This window comes from Pelodiscus sinensis, chromosome 3 (genome assembly GCF_052426305.1).
Source record: "Pelodiscus sinensis isolate ZL-2025 chromosome 3, ASM5242630v1, whole genome shotgun sequence".
Taxonomy (NCBI): Eukaryota; Metazoa; Chordata; order Testudines; family Trionychidae; genus Pelodiscus; species Pelodiscus sinensis.
Window position 1 is genome coordinate 70,430,448 of NC_143054.1, and position 6,754 is coordinate 70,437,201.

At 39.0% G+C, this 6,754-nt stretch overlaps 1 non-coding gene across 1 annotated transcript; it reads left to right on the top strand.

The window, feature by feature from the left end:
- The first annotated feature begins 1,873 nt into the window (after positions 1-1,873).
- Positions 1,874-2,033, top strand: LOC112545043 (small Cajal body-specific RNA 16). The gene has a single exon (XR_003088429.3).
- The last annotated feature ends 4,721 nt before the right edge of the window (positions 2,034-6,754 follow it).

A 6,754-nucleotide genomic window follows, 5' to 3' on the forward strand; every position in this document is an offset into this window, starting at 1 on the left:
GAGAAAACCGGGGCAGAAGGCTCCAAATCAGTGAGTGTTTTAGAAGAAACGGTGTCTGAAGGGTAAAAAAAAAAAGATTTTTTTCCCCACTCCTCCCACTCCCCACCAAAGAAAAATTTTGTGCATGTATCTATTTTTAAAAAAGTAAATGAAACTGATGGGCCATAAGTTAAAACTCTGGAGCATTTTAAAAGTTGAAGAAATAAAATAGCAATTAACCAACATTCTTTCCTCTCCCACTTCAGCATGACAGCTGCTTTGGTTAAGTGACCACACTAGACACTCTTCTAGTTATTGCCTCTAAATGAAAGCTTAACTTCAAAGGCAGCAAAATCACAAACTGCTTCTTCACCAGAGATGACTCTGGACTCCTCAGTCACTGCAGAGGGGCTGATCTCTGCTATCAGGGATCTTCTTCAGGAAGGAATCAGGCGGCTTCAGTTCCAGAATTTTCCTCCACCACAAAGGGGAGCAGGGCTCAAGGTGCAGATTACACAACTGTACTAAAAGCCAAACTGTAGTCTCCTAGCCCAGCATCCATACAGCAGCCCTGAACTAGCAGGCAAAGTAGAGCTGACCATGTGGTGGCTGGTCTCACCTATGGAGCTGGAGGGCTAACTCAGGCTGGGGATCCCCAAAGTTTCCCAGCCTAACTCTACAAACTGGGAATCATCAGTGGAGAAGGAAAATCCCAGTGGAGGGATCTTTCTTTCAGGACCATAGAGACCAGTTCTCAGGAGGAACCCTGCGTGCAGGTCTGGGGCTTACCAAGTCCCCACACAGCCAGCCCTGCCCTTGCTCTGGCTGGCTCCAGCCTCACTCCAAAAAAAAATGCTTCTCCCCTTTCCTGAACTCCCTGGGAGGGTCATCTCACTCCCTATTGGATGCCAGGCAGACTCTTGAGTTTGCCTTGGTTCCCCCTCCCTACTAGGAACAGTGTGCCTCTCCCTGAGCTGCCAGCAGACAGAGCCCCAGGAATCTAGGTAATCTCCTTGGGGTTTACATTAATAAGAGAATTGAACCATCTGGAGAGTTTTTTTATGTGGCTCTCTATGACTGCTATTATTTTCCAAAATCTTTCTGCAGTCCTAAGAGTCATTAATACTAAGAAGAGACCCATGGTTCAGCAACCATATGCATGCTCCTATCCAGCATATCCTTGTTGTGCTATGACTTTGAAATTTCTACAGGGAATTTATGCAGGGGAGAGGTGTTATTTCACTTCTTTTCATAGAAGCTGACCACAGTGACCATGATTAAGATGTCACACTATTTATGGTGAAGGTGGCCATCAATCTAGATAATATATCAAATAGAGCTGTTAGAAAGCAGAAAACGCTTCAAAATTATTCATGAAAATTATGACTTGTTGAAAATCTTGATCACTGTATACCTTGGTCACAAAACAGCAAACATTTTCCACACAGAAATATGAAATTTGTCTGCAAAAAAATGTTAAATTTAAAAAAATTAAAGAAATTCATCCAACTCTAATATCAAAGATTTTCCTGTAGCATCTGTCATAGCTAAAGAGGAAATTTAGATATAAAGAGCTGGACCCTAATGGATTTTAAAAATGTTGCTCTTTACTTGTCCCAGGTTCCAGGAGTTATTCTTTGGGCTTATATGTGTTAGTGTTTTCTCATCTACTATTATAGCAGGAAAACTTTGATTAATAGTGAATCTTGCTTTGACTTATCTACTTTTATCTCATTCCAAACTAACATGCCTTGACTGAGATATTTTAAATAAATTATTTGTAGTAGCTGTCTTAATTGTTTACTTATTTTGGTTTGGGACCAGTTATTTTACAAGTATGTAAAACGTATTTTACATGAGACTATGTGACCTTGACAAACTGGATACAAAGTCCATGGTCTGGGAAATACTTCTGTGGGGCTGTGTCTAGCTGAACCCTGTGCTGGACAGGCTGACTCTGACCTGGATTAGGTTTTCTTCAAGTTTTGTCCTTTGCAGTAACAGGTGTGAACATTCTAGCAGTGTGGTGATCATGCATAATATTTCATAAAAAGCCTCTCAGGTGCATTTGTGTGACTAACCATTTATTATATGACTGGGCAGTTCTTAACAGTGGTAAACCACAGGAAATAAAATCAGTTCCTTACTGTGGTAAAAAGTAGGAGAGCTAAGCTCTCCCCAACCCCTTTTGGTACCCTGACTGGTAATAATGGCAATTGGAAGGTTGGAGTGTTTTACACTTCAAGACAGGAATAGCTGGCTGGTGCCCAAAGATATACTGAGCAAGTCAATCTGCCAGGAAGCCCAAAGTCTGTCTGCACATCCCATGCTGAGAATGAAACAACATCTTCCAGGAAGTGGATGATGGGAACAACTTGTACACTTAGGAAGAGCACATCAAAAACACAACCATCATTTGTGGGAGTTGTTTGAACATATATTAACTAGTGCTTACTGTGAAACTATCCAGTTCTAAGACACAATAAAGCAGAGACTTTAAAGAGGAGGAGTATTTACTTAGTAAAAGAAAATATGCTGTCTGGATTGCAAATTGCTTTACTGCAATACTCAGTTAGGGAACATATTTGTCTTACGATAATGCAAAATATAAAAAGCCTTAGTATCAGAGAAGTTTTGCAGTCAGATGTCATATGTATGGAAATCATAGTTATTTCTGGCCAAGCCGATTAATTTAAAGCAGACTGACAGCATCAAATAAGCTTGTCTTCTAGTCTATCTTGCCAGAATAAAAAATAAATTGAACTGCAGAACCATGTCAGTTCATAAACTGAGAGTGTTCATTTGGTGAAAGCAGCCACTTATATTTTTCTTGACCATTTATAATAGGCTTGGAGATTACAATTGCTACTGGGACCAGCTCTGCATTGTTGTCTTGTCTTTTATCTCATGAAGTAGATGAACTTCTCCTGGCACAGAATTTAATTGGGTTTTACTTGGATGGTATTTCTGTAATATTGAGTGATCAATCCGTCATATTCACTAAACTGAAAGAAAAATTCCCTTGACTGATAGGATGGCACTGCTCAAATTCCAAGTTGAAGCCATCACTAGATGTCATATGAAACAATACAAAAATATACCACCTCCAGTTTTATAGCCAGATTGTCCAGGGAGTGGGGATGGTTAGCAAATCAGCCAAAAACCAAAAAAGGGCTTGCAAAGGCATCTGCTGAACTAAGGGTATGCGTTTAAAAAATAGAAGCAGCAGCAAAGAAGACATCTGGTGTGACATGGATTAGCTCCAGCTTCAAAATTGTAAATGCTACTTGGTATTCATATTCAGTTTTCTAGAGCCAAAGATGACAAGTCGGAAGACAAGCACCTCGTCAAGTTTATGGAAGAGCTATCTGCCAGGTCTTCTTAAATCTAAGCTTGATATTGGATTCTCTGGAGAACCGAAAGGTCTGTCTCGGGTTTTGCAGGCAAGAGACCTAATGCTGATAGCTATAAAGAAACTCAGCCAAGACAAATTGATGCATTTGAAGGGTGAAAGGAAAACATGGACGCTCATCAGCAACAAGCAGCTGCTAAGGAAGAACTACTGTGAATTGGACAGCACAAATGCCAAAAAACAAATTAAAGTATGAGAGTTGTTCAAGGCTCTAATTAAGGCTGTGACTATGGGGATGATAAGCCATAATATGACACCAAGCCTATGGCCAAATCATTTGCCATGATCCTTTAGAGAATTATACCTGCAAGACGAATGTGATTTCTTCTGTGATGAGTGATCTAAAAGATGACAAGACTCATCCCTTGAGAAACAAATTTAGAAAACTGGTACATGCCATCAATTGCATTCAGCAGAACAATGACTTTCTATATAATCAGTAGAACCAACCCACTCCTCAGCACATACTTCAAGCATGAAAAAAAAGGCAGACTTCCAGAGGCCTGCATGACATTCTAGTCAGGAGGAAAAGTTTCTAAGACCTGTGGCAAATCCTATATGGCTACTCTACACCAACAGGAAAACTGGGGTATGAATCTAACACTAGCCTTCCAGTGTACTCTGCTGATGGGTGTTAACATTAGCATTAGAGCACTTTGCATTATTCTTCTTTGAAGCTTCAAAGTACAGTGTACTGTTTCTGTGCATCAGGAAGGTACACACAAGCAGGCAGACCATGGCAGGTAGTCTAGATTCACACTACAGCTTGCTGCAACCTAATTGTAAAGACAAAGCCTTAGCAATTGAAAACTAGATTTTTCTCCTTCACATTCTGATAATTAATGCTCACCTTGAATTAAGTTGAAAAACTAATATTATAGTCAAAACTGCATCCTTTAGCAATGGAGGCTTCTGAACCTAACTAAATGGGCCTCTAACTATTTTCCATGTTTTACATTGAAATTTGATCCTTCTGAATGAATTCCTGGCATTCTAGCCCTTATGTTAACAATCTGACAAATCAGCAACATCGTTATTGTAACAATTTGTGCATAAGCAGAGCTTTTTTATTTTTGTCAACTCAAAATAAATATAGATCAGAGCAGAATGCAAGCTGTGTACTGTATTTGCAATCACATAACCCATTCCTTTGTATTTTTCATGTCTCTTGAACAAAAATGCCCCACTTCATCTATTTTTAACTGTATGAAAGTTCAAACAAAGCAAATTATACTGAGGAAAGCAGAGAATGATAAATGCCTACTCCTGGAACGCAGTGTACCCTTTCTCTTTTCCCTATCTTGCTCTATGTCAGAGACTTTGCATCATTGATAGAGAAAAAGACACCTTTTTAAAAGTGGATGTCAAATCATAGTGAAGAAAATAGAAAGGAGCATAGACTTTGTCAAATTAAATGTAAATTTAAATTAAATGTAAAACTATAATAAGAAAAGCCAAACTGGAGTTTGAAGAACAGCTAACCAAAAACTCAAAAAGTAATAGCAAAATGTTTTTTAAGTACATAAGAAACAGGAAGCTGGCTAAATAGGCAGTGGGGCTCTTGGACAATCGAGATGTTAAATGAGCACTCAGATAATAAAGTCATAGCAGAGAAGCTAAATTAATTATTTGGTTCGGTCTTCATGGCTGAGGATATTGGGGAGATTCCCAAACCTGAGCCATTCTTTTTAGGTGACAAATCTGAGGAATTGTCCCAAATTGAGGTGTCATTAGAGAAGGTTTTAGAACAAATTGATAAACTAAACAGTAACAAATCACTGGGACCAGATGGCATTCAACCAAGAGTTCTGAAAAGAACTCAAAAGGGAAATTGCAGAATTATTAACTGTGGATTTTAACCTATCCTTTAAATCAGCTTCTGTACCTAATGATTGTAAGATAGCTAACGTGATGCCAATATTTAAAAAGGGCTCTAGTGGTGATCCTTGCAATTACAGACCGGTAAGTCTAACGTTAGTACCAGGCAAATTAGTTGAAACTATAGTAAAGAATAAATTTGTCAGACACATAGATGAACATAATTTGTTGGGGGAAAGTCAACATGGTTTCTGTAAAGGAAAATCATGCCTTACTTATCTGCTAGAATTCTTTGAGGGAGTCAACGATCATGTGGACAAGCGGGATCCAGTAGATATAGTATACTTAGATTTCCAGAAAGCCTTTGACAAGGTCCCTCACCAAATACTCTTAAGTAAATAAATTGTTATGGGATAAGAGGGAAGGTCCTTTTGGTGATTGATAACTGGTTAAAAGACAGGAAACAAAGGGTAGAAATAAATGGTAAATTTTCTGAACAGAAAGAGGTAACTAGTGGGGTCCCCCACGGGTCTGTCCAGGACCAATCCTATTCAGTTTATTTATAAATGATCCAGAGAAAGAGGTAAACAGTGAGATGACAAAATTTGCAGATTATACCAAATCTGCTTAAAATAGCTAAGACCAGAGCAGACTGTGAAGAGCTTCAAAATGTTCTCACCAAACTAAGTGATTGGGGCAACAAAATGGCAAATGAAATTTAATGTTGATAATGTAAAGCAATGCACATTGGAAAAAATAATCCCAACTATACCTACAATATGATGGAGACTAATTTAGCTACAATTAGTCAAGAGAGAGATCTTAGGGCATTTATTATTGGCCATTGTTAGCAGACCGGATACTGGGCTAGATGGACTTTTGCTCTGACCCAGAATGGCCATTCTTATGTTTATGTTTTTATTGTGTGCTACTGTTGTGCCAAGCATTAGGTGACAGAGTATCTCTGTGATACTGAATCTTTTTTCACAGACTTTGCTTATTTGACCAAAACCTTTTGACACTTTGTTGCAGGTGACCCATGTAGGAATTGTTTGTTATTAATTCAGCAACTTGTTATTTCTCTGTCAGGTGGCTGGACTAGTCAGGCCCTATGCAGTTTGAGGACCACAGTTACAGTGCTGTATAGGTCTACTCACGTTTAGTATTACCTCCTGCTAATCTGAACCCCAGAACAACATTGATGCTTATATCCCATATCTTGGCAACATTGGTCATCCATACAGCTTTTACACAGCCCTAGCACCCTCACTCTGTCTTCTCTGCAATTTTCATTTGTTCCCTGCACGGCTCCTTGTGCATCAGCTTTACTGCAAACCATGGGTGCTTTGGCCATTCTGCTTCCCATGATTTTCCATGGCTGACTTTCCCTGGGAGCCCCCACCCATTCTTCAGTTTCTTATGAATATCTGCATGCAAGCCAGTCTCCAAAAGATTGTCATTAATCTTTAGCATGTATGTATTATGATTATATTATCATAGTTTTCAGGAGCCCTAGTTATAGATCATTGTGCTAGACACTTTACA